This window comes from Ascaphus truei, chromosome 7, assembly GCF_040206685.1.
Source record: "Ascaphus truei isolate aAscTru1 chromosome 7, aAscTru1.hap1, whole genome shotgun sequence".
Lineage (NCBI taxonomy): Eukaryota > Metazoa > Chordata > Amphibia > Anura > Ascaphidae > Ascaphus > Ascaphus truei.
In genome coordinates this window covers 4809450-4824473 of record NC_134489.1, presented here as the reverse complement: position 1 = coordinate 4824473, position 15024 = coordinate 4809450, and the positions used below count along the sequence as shown (strand labels likewise).

At 45.7% G+C, this 15024-nt stretch overlaps 1 long non-coding RNA gene across 1 annotated transcript in view; it reads right to left on the bottom strand.

Annotated features, from left to right (window-relative positions):
* Positions 1-1741: 1741 nt before the first annotated feature.
* Positions 1742-15024, bottom strand: part of LOC142498649 (uncharacterized) — a 70558-nt gene continuing 57275 nt past the window's right edge. The window contains exon 4 of the long non-coding RNA XR_012802520.1: positions 1742-2316. This is a non-coding gene — a long non-coding RNA (uncharacterized LOC142498649). The remainder of the gene's footprint in view (positions 2317-15024) is intronic.

Here is a 15024-nt window from a genome sequence, read left to right as displayed (position 1 = left end):
CAGTATGCTAGGGAAAAGGAGAAAGAGGGTTACAGGGGGAAAGATAGAGAGGAAATGTCTGTACCAGTGAGTGAATTAGCAGGAATTAAAGGGTAATAAAGAAGGGAGAGAAATGTACAGTAGGTGACAGAGTTGTTAGGGTGAGTAGACTTGAGAGGGTGAGTAGTAGGATGGAGAAGACGAGCAGAATGGAGGGAGAGAGAAAATTAGGGGGAGAGAAAGACAGACAACTATGAAAATACGAGGAGCAGAGAGCAGAAGGGAGAGAGCACCTAAAAGATATCATGAGAAATAAAAACAAGAGCGAGATTAAGAATCCAATTATTGGAATGAGGTGACTGTCCTTCAGATAGAGAGCGAGATGGAATGATACTGAGAGACATTTAGCACAGCTAAAGCTTTACATCATGGGATTACTGTGCCCTCTCCATCCATATGGCAGTATTAGGCTGAGATAGGATACTCTGCAGTCCAGCTTTTTAACACATTCACAGCTGGAAAACATGCAGCGCTATACAATTGTAATATTCACGGTCTTAGCACATTTTACTTTTAAAATAAAGTGTGTATATATATATATATATATATATATATATATATATATATATATATACACACACATACACACACACACACACACACACATATATATATATATATATACAAATATATATTTTTGGTGTTTATTTTTTAGTATTTTATTACTTATTTCTAATAGCAGTCCCCCACCCCCATATTTTTGTTTTCTAGAGCAATAACTTAACAGGTTTTCAGCACTGAGAAGGTTAACCATGTGTAATGCATTGCACTTAATAGATTCATAGCCCCACAGTAAATTATTTGATCCTTGTACAATATATTTGTACATAGAGCCTGACATCTCTATGACTGTTTGTGACGGTGAGGGGGTAACCAGGCCAGTAAATAAAGATATTATTCCCGGCATGGTGTCCTGAGTCATATTGGGCTAGCTTTGGCTAGGAACGTCCTAGCGCTTTGATTTTTGCTATGCGTGCGGCTGGGGGTATATCATTAAAACGGTTATAGTTTACTTTTCATAAACTTTTATGAAAAGTCATGAATGAAAGTTCCCCTCTTTTAGGTGTATTAAAGTTATACGAGCCAAGGAATTTACATTCGGGCGGGTGGAGCATCGAAAATACTTGATTCACAAGTACCATTATCAAAATGAATATGGCAGGACATCCCTGCAAGTGAGTCATGCATAACTTAACCCTGGACTTCTAAGGCACCCTGCGGGGATGGTCCCAGAATGTCTGACCAGGTCCGGAGTTAACAAAGGACCCGCATGTTAAATGTTAAAGTGTTAAGTGGGATATGTCCAGCTGTCCGGGGGAAAGTAGACAAGATGTCGCCAGGAAAGTGGGCTTGGTTATGTATGTAAGCGGGACAGGTGCAAAGTTCGTCCATGCCTTTGGCATTCCTTGAAGCCGTAACAACTAAGGAATCCAAGACGAATCCTGCAGCGGGAAAACGAAAAGATTATCTACGGCAGAGAAATAGAGGTTGTGAGCGGCGCCACTAGCCAAAGACTGTTTCGCGGCTCTGTTTGTGCACCAACCCCGCTCCTGGGAATTTTTGCCTAGAGACTTTATTTCTGTGAAGTTCGTTCCGGGAACATTATATTTCATTTTGCCCGTTCCAGTAAGTGTTATTTCGTATTATTTCCCCGTTCCAGTAAGTGTTATTTCGTATTATTTCGTAGATCAAGTTGTGTATGTTCATGTTGTAAATAAATCACAATTTATTGTATCTCTCGCTTTGTGCAATCAAAGGATCCAGGTTTTAAGGTGTTAAAAGCTCTGGTCTCCCATGACACTGTTCAGCTCAAAGCTAGCCACAGGGATACAGAGGCTGGTATTTCTAGACAGTTGCAAAAATACAGCAATACTCCCCTCTAGGACTATGTGACTCATGGTTGCCAAAAAAAACCCTGTGTGTCACCTCTAGGAATAGATGGTTATTGGTTACGGATGATGGATACAAGCATATAGAAAGAAAGAAATGAAGCAGAGGGAGAGAAATATAAATAACTAAATGAAATGGATATGAGAGAGAAAGGTGAAGTGACAGAGAGTCCATATACTGAGACAGAGAGGTTAAGAAAATGAAAGTGTATCAGAAAGAATTGCGAAGAAAATAAATGGTCATTAGACTAGGAATCTAATTACTGGAAGAAAACAGATTTGATCACCTCACCTCTAGGACTGGAAGACTCAGGGGACATTTCCTGGCATACCTCTAGGAATGGAGTCTTCCTGGCATTTAAATTTCACACCTGCTGTATGGGAAGCCCTGTGAATGAAGATGTTATAACACATTTAATGAAGTGCTCTTAATTAGCATGTAATTGACATTTATTTAATTAGCAGGTTCATTACAGCACAGCACAGGGTCACAGCGGCCTTGCTCATAATGAATGAAACACACAAACAGTACAAGAATAGCAGAGAGTGCTGCAGGGCAGGATGGGGGTGCAGTGACAGAGCTGTGTGTGTGGGGTCAGTACAGATATAGCAGATGGGGGTGCAGTGACAGAGCTGTGTGTGTGGGGTCAGTACAGATATAGCAGATGGGGGTGCAGTGACAGAGCTGTGTGTGTGGGGCCAGTACAGATATAGCAGATGGGGGTGCAGTGACAGAGCTGTGTGTGTGGGGTCAGTACAGATATAGCAGGTGGAGGTGCAGTAAGAGCTGTGTGTGTGCAGTCAGTAAAAATATAGCAGATGGAGGTTAGTGACAGAGCTGTGAGTGTGTGTGTGTGATCAGTACAGATATAGTAGATGGAGGTACAGTGAGAGAGCTGTGTGTGTGGTCAATACAGATATAGCAGATGGAGGTTTAGTGATAGAGCTGTGTGTGTGTGTGTGGGGGGGGGGGGGGCAGTACAGATATAGCAGGTGGAGGTGCAGTGAAATAGCTGTGTGTGTGTGGGGTCAGTACCGATATAGCAGGTGGAGGTGCAGTGAGAGAGCTGTGTGTGTGTGTTGTGGGGGGTCAGGACAGATATACTGTAGCAGATGGAGGTGCAGTGACAGAGCTGTATGTGTGTGTGGGGTGAGTATAGATGTAACAAATGGAGGTGTAGCAACAGAGCTGTGTGTGTGTGAGGGGGTGGGTCAGTACAGATATAGCAGGTGGATGTGCAGTGGGAGAGCTTTGTGTGTGCAGTCAGTACAGATATACTGTAGCAGATGGAGGTGCAGTGACAGAGCTGTATGTGTGTGTGGGCTCAGTACAGATACTGTATAGTAGATGGAGGTGCAGTGACAGAGCTGTATGTGTGTGCGCGATCAGTACAGATGTAACAAATGGAGGTGTAGCAACAGAGCTGCGTGTGGGGTCAGTACAGGAACAGCAGAGAGAGCTGCAGGGTAGGATGGAGGTTAAGTGGCAGAGTTGAGCATGTGCTGGCATAGTAGGAGGAGAGAGTGTCACAACTAGATGGAGGTCCAGTGACATAGCAGGACAATACATAATAAGACTGAGGCCTGATACTTGCCCCCAGATTTTGATCCAGTTTCTGTTTTCAAACAGAAATCACAGGCTGTGTTCTGGGTAACAATTATTGAAGTGAAACTTCCTTAGTGGCACCTCATTCGTGATGGGGCAAAAATGGATTGTGGAGACAGAAATGAAACGGATGTGACGTCAGTGCTGGCAGTTGAGGCCGGGCTGTGTTCTGGCTCAGCCCGACCCCAACACTGACATCACACCCGCTCCACAAATCAGATGCGGCGGCGGCGATAGCCGCCAGCGCCGCTCCTAATGGCCACCGCACCCCCCACACAGCCGCTGACATGCGGCGGCGGTGATAGCCACTGCCGCCGCATCCCCCACACAGCCGCTGACATGCGGCGGCGCCGCTCTCCCTCACCCGCTCCTCCACACCGGCAGCCGTCCTCCTCAACGCATGCGCAGAGGCTCTGTCCATATCCATGTTGTGGATGGCAGGTTTCGTGTGTGTGTGTGTGGTGTGGTTGGCAGAGGGCGCTGCTGCGAGGCAACCGGTGATTCGCTGTCATGTAGGGGGTGGGGGGGAGGAGAGACTCAGGCAGAGCCGCCGCGGGTCCGCAGCTCTGCCTGTCTGTGAGGGGGACGGGGGGAAGAGAGACTCAGGCAGAGCTGCCGCGGGTCCGCAGCTCTGCCTGCCTGTGGGGGGGGGGGGGGGGGAGGAGGGGGAGAGACCAAGACAGAGCCGCCGCGGGTCCGCAGCTCTGCCTGCCTTTGAGGGGGGGGGGGGGGTCAGGAGAGAGGGGGCAGGACACAGAAAGAGAGACACACATACACTGACAGACACACACACATACATATACACACACACACACACTGACTGACACACATACACACACACTGACTGACTGACACACACACATATATATACACACACACACACTGACTGACACACATACACACACACTGACTGACTGACTGACTGACACACACACACACACACACACACACACACACACACACACACTGACTGACACACATGCACACACACTGACTGACACACGTGCACACACACTGACACACATACACACACACACTGACTGACACACATAGACACACACACACACACTGACTGACACACACACACACACACACACACACACTGAATGACACACACACACACACACACACACACACACACACACACACACACACACACACACACACACACACACACACACACACACACACACACACACACACACACTGACTGACACACACTGACTGACACACACACACATACACACACACACACACACACACACACACACACACACACACACACACACACACACACACTGACTGACACACATACACACACACTGACTGACACACACACATACACACACTGACTGACACACACACTGACACACACACACACACACACACACACGCACACTGACACACATATGCACGCACACTGACTGACACACATACACTCACTGACTGACACACATACACTCATTGACTGACACACATACACTCACTGACTGACACACATACACTCACTGACTGACACACATACACTCACTGACTGACACACATACACTCACTGACTGACACACATACACTCACTGACTGACACACATACACTCACTGACTGACACACATACACACACTGACCGACACAGAGAGACATTCACACAACACAGAGAGAGAGAGACATACACTGACACACACACACATTGACTGACACACACACACACACTGACTGACACACACACACACTGACTGACACACATGCAAACACTGACTGACACACATGCACACACTGACTGACACACATGCACACACTGACTGACACACATGCACACACTGACACACACACTGACTGACACACACTGACTGATACGCACGCACACTGACACACATACACACACTGACCGACACAGAGAGACATTCACACAACACAGAGAGAGACATACTGACTGACACACACACTCACACACTGACTGACACACACACACACACACACACACACACACATTGACTGACACACTGACTGACACACATGCACACACTGACTGACACACATGCACACACTGACTGACACACATACACACACTGACTGACACACATACACACACTGACTGACACACATACACACACTGACTGACACACATACACACACTGACTGACACACATACACACACTGACTGACACACATACATAATCTCTGACTGACACACATACATACACAAACATACATACATACTCTCTGACACAAATACATACTCTCTGACTGACACCCATACATACTCTCTGACTGACACACATACATAGTCACTGACTGACACATACACTGACTGACACATGTGTGCCGAGCACGCGCGTTATAAGTCAATTTCTGTGACAAAAGTCAAAGAAGTTTCACTTACTATGCGCGTGCACAGCACACACAGCTTTTTTTATGCATCTCTATGCCCAAGGGAGTCTTGGAGATCCAGGACTGTGCTACAACCTCATGATGACGTGGAGTTACGTTGATAATACTGTTGTACGTAGTGGGATTTTCTCATGGATCACACATTGTGACCATTACAAGAGAGAGGTGCGAGAAGTCAGCCCCATATATAAGCACAATTTTCCTTATCAATGCCCTAAGCATATGAAGCTAAAGCAATGAAGGGGTTACTGGGATAGACACAAGATTACATAGAAGTTATTCATTATAGGGATGAGGTAACATCAATCAGATCACATCCTGCACATTATGCTTTGCTAACCCGCTGGCTGGTGTCCAGTCCTTGCTGCTAAGAACTGGGCGTATTTCCAGCAGGTGCTGAACACTTACAAATGATTTAGAATAGTGCGGCCTGGCAGGGAGAACGTTAGAGAGAGTGTGTTAGGTTGGGGTGAGAGTAAATGAGGGGGGAGGGCAGAGAATGTGGGGGAGAGTGTGTGGAAGGGGAGAGAGAGTTTGGAGGGTGGAAGAGAGAGTGGTGAGGGGGGGGAAGGGGGAGACAGGGAAGAGGGTTGAGGGGGAGAACATGGGAGGGTAGAGTATGGGAAAGGAGAGCAGGTGAGGGGGGGGGGGTGTACAAGGGGAGGGCGAGTTTGTGAATGGTGGGGGGAGGGAGTGGAGTGTGTAAACGTGGTCGGGGAGAGTGTGAGAGAGGTGGGGGGAGAGTGTGTGAGATAATAATAGATGAGGAGAGAGATAGAAACAGAGAGAAAGAGATACGTTTGTAACATAAAAAAATAAAAAACAGGAAGGAATGGGAGAAAAAAATAGAAAGAGAAGTGTTTAAAAGATGAGAGGAAGAAGGGTGGGACACAGAGAACGAGTGAGGGAAAGGCCGCGAGAATTCTAGGGGAGAGAAAGATATAAGAAGCAGAGAAAAAGAGTGGAAGTGTGTTAACACCTGTCCAATATATGCCCCCACTACTAACACCTGACTAATATTCCACCACCATCACCACCTGCATAATATATACCACTACCATTAACACCTGTTTAATATATACCACCTGGATGATGATGCTAGGAGAGATGCCTCCCAAAATAAGCACAACCAGTGAAACATTTATTTCTACATTTTCAACATTTTGCTTCCACATTATTCTTTTGTTTTTTGTTGACAAAGGCTTATTGTTTGGGCATCTATGGCAGATGTCTGGAGATAACTGTGTGCTCTCTAACAATTGTGGGTAATATATACCACCGCCATTAACACCTGCATCACATTTATCACTGCCATTAACACCATCATAATATATACCACGATCATTATAATATATAGCCCCTTTTCCCCGTCACGAATAAAGACTACCGGTACTGCTATTACCCGAGTGCCAAACAGGAGGCCTGATCCTCCGCCATGGGGAGCCTGAGGTGTGTGTAACGAGCGTACTAACAGCGCCTCCACCGTGGAAGGACCCTCACACAGTGGGATAGCCCCTCCCAAGACAATACAGCCAGTAATTGCACACAATAGTATACAGTATGTAACAGTATTTACTGGACAGTACTTATACCAGGAACATTGCAACATGGCACATACTGTAACAATACAGTATATATTGTGATGCCCACACCACGTTGTAGCATCTTTTAGTCCCAGATAAAGGCAGGAAATGCTGAATCTCTTACATGAGGTTTATTTACAGGGATTAAATCATATGCTAACAGGCCCACCGTCCCTTTAAATCAAAACAACACATACAAATAACACCTATTCCCTTTAGGGAAAACTGATTACACCGTAACATTAGCCCTTGCTAACTGGATGGCCAGCTAAGCTGGTTTCTAAGCCAAAAACATGCCCTGGTATATGCCACAGTGTAACACAGTCTCTGCATACAAAATAAGGGTTTTGCTTATTTTAGGCTGCGCTTATAGTGCTGGCGACAGCGGCACAATGTCACGGCAAAACAAATGCATTGCCGTGGTCGCGTGTGCGACGGATTGGTCGCAATCGCTGGAAGTCATCTCTATTTGATTTTCCAGCGACCGTCGCGTCGCCGTTGCTGGCACTATAAGCGTAACCTTAGTCCTTCTGGAGCAGACGTCCCTGCTTCAGCACGGTCTCTCCTCCTTTATTCCTAGGGGAGCTCAGCCCCACGTTGAGCCCAGAGAAACTCCTCTGTAGGTCCTCTGTAGCTGGGGAGCACTTCTATCTCCCCCCTTCTCTGGTGAAAACAGTCTCTCAGCATAGCAGCTTTCAGTCTGTCTTTTTAACCACTTCCTTGTTCACTCAGACCAGGCTGATTAACTCCATTAGTTAGCAGCTGCTGTTGGCTTTTCTTTGAGGAATTAACTCTCTGTGGACTGGAAAGCACACTTACTGCACTGTTCCAGCCCCTAGAGGATAGTGATGGTATCACAACATTTACACCGACCCATGGAATATCCCCACAGAACTTAGCTGTAGGGGCACCAGTGTCCCATTGTCCAGACCACAATAGCCAATCCCACCCCAAGTGTGTGTAACAGCGCTGCCCACGTGAATTGTTGGTGTGGATATGCCTCCCAGGGCGCTCTAGCCCCCAGGTGCTGCTAGGTACTAATAAACAACCGATCAGTCTGTCCACCGAAGAACCGCATCTGCATGGGGTTGTATCCGGTTGGAGGGTCCCACCTTAGGATAGTCTTTGGATTGATGGCCTGGTCTGGTCCCAGATGCAGGCTGCGCACACCGCGTGTGTCCGTCACAGATGTGCTGACTAACACTAATGGCCTAAGGGGAGCGTCAATGTCAATGGGGCCTTCCCTACAGAACACAAGCTAATAGTGATGGGATCTAGCTGGGACCTAATGGGATATCCTGGCCTAGTCCAGTGGAGCACTTCTCCCTGGACCTTACCTATCCCCTTACTGTCCTGCTTCCGACTCGCGTGGTGTCTCAGCGCGCCACATGTATCTACTTCTCTCTTCCGCGCTTCCAGGAGCCCTGTTGGTCCTCCTGTAACACATGTCTAGCAGCCCCTGAGGCTGCTGGAACTTGTAATCCCTTTGCTAAGCCTATTCTTAATAGCCGTCGCACTCTGTGTATCCTCTGCTACTGCGCGGCATATGGCAAGATGGCGGCACCCTCGGCGGAACTGTGGTGATCCGCTCACCCGCTTACAAGCTCCCTGCACGGTAGTAACCCCCACCGGAGCAATCCCCCTCGTGCAGCCCAGAGGTAAGAGGGGGACCTGGCTACAAATATCTACCACCACCATTAACACCATCATAATATATACCACAACCATTAACACCTGTGTAATATATATCACTATTAACACTGCCATTAACACATTTATAATAAATTACAAACGTAACTACCCTCTGCTCAAGATGGGTACCAGGTGCGAACTCTAGTAGGATTACTAGAGCACAGCTGGTTGACCTCATAAAAAAATATCAATTATTAAAGACAATCAATAATGAAGTACACATCTAATATAAAGACAACAACATGACCATATAAATACAATACAAATATCTAAACATAAAAGTCCCAAAATTCACAGTGGCTTTCAAAAATGTCACCTGCAGGGCTTCATGCCAAACATTCACACTCCGTTTCCAATTTTAATAACTTTTTATTAGTATGATATTGATATAATATTAATATAGTACCCTCTCAAAAGATAAATGTCAATAATCCAGTAATAAAGTATTGCTTCCAACAGGATTATGATTGAGGATTTGATGAGTACCAGCTTTATTTGCTTATTGCTTATTACCTGATAGATGACTCCCCTGGTTCCACTCTTAGTGTTAGCTGGTTTTCAATTAAGGTGAGTACCTATTAAAGTGCAATAGTCTATTCCCAGTAACTCATACAAATCATAGACATTGCTAGTTGAATGCGAGCTACATTTTCTCCTGGTACAGCTGTAAACAGCAGCTGTTCCCGATAATGGAGAATCCATCTTTATCTGCAGCAACTTGTTCCCAGCAACTCACAAGAGTCATATATTTCCGAATAATTGTGAATAAAAGGGATGTAAGAGAGAGTACATACAGTATACTTGCAATGATGCAATATTCCACTTGTCTGGAATGTCCTCCAATGGGGCGAGTTGGATTTCATTTGCTCTGCAGTTCAAGCCATGGGTCAACACCATCTTGCAATCCACCTGTCTAACATATACCACCACCTATTTGATATATAAGGTGGCGGAAAGGGGCCCAGAGACCAGCATAATAAAGGTTATCCAGTCTGCCCTTTCCTGAGGCTCATCTGGCACCAGACCCTGGAGCCACATTGTTGTAATATGCCCAGGACTGGCTTGTAGTTTTGTGGACTTGGTGTAGGGGATTTCGCGGGGCCTCTAACCTGGTCTGTCACAGCTTATCCTCCTCAGACGTCACGGCGTCATGATATCGTGGCATCACGTGGCATCACGTGACATGATGGTGCCATGCAGCATCATGGTGTCATGGCAATATGCCGATGCTGGAGGAGATGCTGGCAGACAAGGTAAGAGACACTTACAGAGCCCCCTGCGCTCTCCCTCGACAATCAGTTTAATTGTTCTGGGGAAGAGCGCCTTTGTGCAGGGGCACCGATGGAACCGCCATCCAGCCGGCCCTATGGTAGCCCCTTGCATACCCTGTAACTGAAATCCTTTATTCCTGTGTGTTAAAAACTGTACCGACGTATAAAAAAGTGATTGTGCACTCAGTAAGGCACAGCCACAGTCTCTGGACATGCTGGGCTGAGAAACCCATTGTGCAGCCCGCATGTCCGGAGAACTGGCTATTGCTGGGACCAGAGGGGTAGGAGAGGCGCAGGGAACAAAGAAATAGTAGCCGTGGCTCCTATTGACCCGTTTGTATTTCCCTCCAAGCTCTTTAACTCGCCTCCACCCTGCCTCCTGCCCTGATTGGACAATGCAGGCTAGTCCTCGTGTCCTGATTTGTTCCCAAGCAGCATCCACGCTGAAAACGAGTCTTGGAACCTATCCGAGTGGGAGATTTAAAAGTGCTTCTGTGCTGTAGGACAGTGAGTAGCCGGAGAGGCAGAGAGCAGGACTTTTGAGAGGGGAATTTGAAAGTGCTCAGCCCTGAATTTCACCAGACAGGTTGGATGGTCCCTACCCTCACAGGAATGGAAGCAAACCCCGGGCAAGCCTTGGAAGTGGGGCCTGGCAGCTAGTTAGCTAGGAATCCCCCAGGATTGCCTGTTTTGGTGAGTGTAAGATCCGATAGTGACTTTGTGTAGTGCGTGTTGGCTCTGGTCAGAATAAATACTCATTATTGAACTGCTGTATCCTGTCTGGTTTCTTTATCCCGGTGTTAAGTTCTTGTCTCCCATGACATATACCACCACCATTCACACATGTCTAATATATATCACAGCCATTCATACATTTATAATATATACCACTACCATAAACACCTTTATAATATACTCTGAAATAGGAAACCAGTACTTTTAACACCTTTTACATTCCGGGATGAATTCACTAGGCAGGACAAGATTATTGAATAAAGTGTGTTTATTTGGGCAAGCCCACAGACATACATACAATGCACAAAATACAGTAAATACATACCAACTGGGAGTCAGGGGTGAGTCACTAGCCTCAATTTATGGCATGGCACCGGCTTAAGTAAGGCTTACCCTGTCCGCTGCACGTCTATTCACAAACATGTTCCTCCACCCTTCCCCGCCTGCGAGATATCCTGACATCTTGCCCATTCGTTCCTTTGATCCACTATTGCCATGCTGACCCCTCTGCTAATTACATTACCAGAGCTGTCTGTATAGCAATGGATATCTATCCTATAACATTGGGAACTTGGAATCTAAAACTTGCTCCCTAAAACATGGTCCTTAGAACTTGGATCCTAAAACATGGTCCCCAGCACATGGTCCCCAGCACATGGTCCCTACAACTTGGAACCTACAACTTGAACCCTACAACTTGGTTTTAAAACAGGCTCCTGCACTGTGTTTTAAAACCCAATTGCAGAACTTGCTGGCGGGGCAAAGATATCCCGTAGAGTTACATTAGACTTCCATACACACTGTGGCTTTATGTACAAACGCGTACCGCAAACCATACACTATTTGCGGGTAAAATATCAGTACTCCCGATATAACCAGTCAGCAATCCCTCACATTGTTTTTCACTCTATTTGCCCACCAACATCCACCCTTAACCCTCTGCTCCCAAAGTCCCTGTACTGCAGCTATTTCCCAACAGGGACCCTAACCACACATGCCATTCCTAGCTTATAACCCTACAGGGGACATTTCAATGGGAACATAGACACAAAGAAACACAATCATATACAATACTGCACCCAAGAGCTAACACTCATATCTCTTAACACACGTTTTTTAGGGGCAGCCAGCCAGGCTTCACCTTTATTATGAAGGCCGGCTACCCTTATGCACCACCATCATTAACACCTTTATAATACGTACTGTACCACCACCATTAACACGTGCATAATACATACCACAGTCATTAACACCTGTCTAATATATACCACCACAATTAACATCTGTTTGCTAGTCCTTGAACTCTCATCATACAGCTCTGGGAATAACTCATGGATATCTACTGTATAAGTAGCAGGATGGATGCATTTCCCATAGAAAGTTTAGTGCTAAAACAAGAGATCCTCCTCTGAAGCTTGAAGGTAAGAGGCTCAGGTGAAACATATGGAAGTCCTTCTTCACTGGGAGTGTAGTGGGTGCTTAGGATATCCTCCCAGCAGAGGTGTGGGAGGTTGATACAGCAAAGGCATTAAATGCTGCTTGGAATAGACGCTGATACTGTATATTGAAAACCCCCGGGATTTAATATGGTCGGAGTCTATATGGCATAGAGAAAAATAGGAAGCCTGGATAGGCCAAGTAGTTCTTCTCTGCTGCAACTTTTCCCAAATTTTTAGATGTGATTTGAATGTTATCTTGAGAATGAGTGCCTCATTGCCTGTGAAGTCTTCCTTCCACATTTTTTGACATGCCTGCTTGTAACAGGGTGAATAAAAGATACCAGCCCTATGCCTGGCAGACCTATGTTTAGGTTTGCAGTGCAGCAGTGACCGGGTTAAAATTCAGCTGGAAAGGTCTTGTTAATTGGTCAGGTCCCTGCTGCCTCGTTAAGGGGCTTAACAAACCCAGGCTGCTCACACATGTAGGGCTGTCTGACCCAGTGAGACACACTGAAACGCTGGAGAAAAACTACTTGCTATAGGGTCTGTCTTTCCTACAATACCTCTTGGCTATATTGATACTCTGGACATTAAATAGCCCTTGGAAAAGGTAAAAGCCCTGCTCAGGACTAATCTTTCTATTTTGTTTGTATGCTGAAAAGAAGCTGTATTATTTTTGTATGCCATATTTATTAGGCTAAATAAACAAGCCAATTCATAAACACACGTGTTGTTGCGTTGACCCTGCAACAATGCTGTACACAGTCCATTACATTTCTGGCATAAGTTTTATCAAGAGTCAAACTGCTGTCATTATGCAGAGGTCCCTGTAAAATAGATAAAGAGATAACTAAAATAGACAGAGCAGCAGGCGAGCCTAAGGCAGATAATATCCCTGCTAGGGCTGCCTAGAGATACGTACAGACAGTGTTCATAGCAAAGTACATGCAAACTCAACACGCACACTGCAAACTAACCATGAACTGCATGGAGAATCCATTCCTCACCATTCAAGAAGTCTCCCAGCTGCAACTTTATAATCCTGCTTGCAATATACAAGGATAGAGGGTCTGAGAAAAACATGGTGTGTGAGCCCTATTTATAGTCAGCATTATATCTAGAGATTTTACAGAACTTTACAAGTAAATCTACCAGTTTTAGAAAATGTGATCAATTAGCATGTTAAGCAAAATAGCAATGCACCTTTTCAGAGTTCGCACACTTGGTAAATCGCTAGCAAAGTCTGACACGGTTGCTATTTTGTTTTTCTACAGCTGAAAATGAAGAGAGAGAAAATGTTGCCATCTTAGTGACCTTGGGCGATAGTTTCACATGTCCCTTAATTGCAGCCGCTAATATGAGATATATTGCAGGCAGCGCTGCGCTCTATTGGACCGAGGTGATGAGAGCTATTTCCTACACCATATTAGGATTTCACTTTCCGCTCCTCTCAGGTCTTTTCTCCATATGTTCCCTGCTTCATAGACAGACGCTTGCTCTGTGATTTATGGATTAAAATAAGAGAGCTCAGCTGTTACTGCTTCTTGATGCAAGTACCCCCAGGCATGATTACATGCCTAAGACCGTATCAGGTTATAAATCAAACCTCTTCGTGTCTTATCCTTTAGTTATTGGATAAATATGTCACTTATCATAAACATAACAGAAAACTACTCAACTCTGCAGTATGATGAAATCTCTCATCCCATCCCCCCGAACCACCCGTTCCCTCACCCACTCACCCACCACCCGTTCCCTCACCCACTCACCCATCTTTCCTTCTCTCATATCCCTCTCTCCCTTCAGTCACTCTGACCTTATCTGTCATTCCTCCATCACTAATCTCCCTCTTATTTTTCTCTCTCCCACCTTTATTGTTTCACGCACCACCTGCCTCCCTCTCTCTACATATCCCTCTGATCATAGTCTTTGTATGTTACCTTTAATCTCCCCTATCTCCATCTCTCCCTCTCTCCTGTTTTCCACATTTATTTTGCTAATGTCCTTGTCTATCTCCCTGCTGGTACAGTATGTCTCTTATCTTCCTATCTCTGTCACGTTCCCCCTCTCTTGTTATCTACCTTCTGACACCCGTATGTTTAAATCTCTTTCTCCCTCTCTGCTCCTCTTTCACACAACTCTCTGCCCTTCTCTCTATTCCCTACCAAACCTTCTTCTCTCCCCCTCTGACCCTCTGTCTCTTTCCAACTCACTCTCTCGTTTCCTCTCTCTTTCTCTCTCCACCTCTCTTTATCTAATTCTTCACAGTTCCTGCAACCTTTTCTCTCCCATTTTAAACACTCTCTCTTTTTGGTTCATTTCTCACTCTCCCTTTATCTCCCTCTCTATCTATATTTCATTTTTTCTCTCCTTTCCCTGCTTCT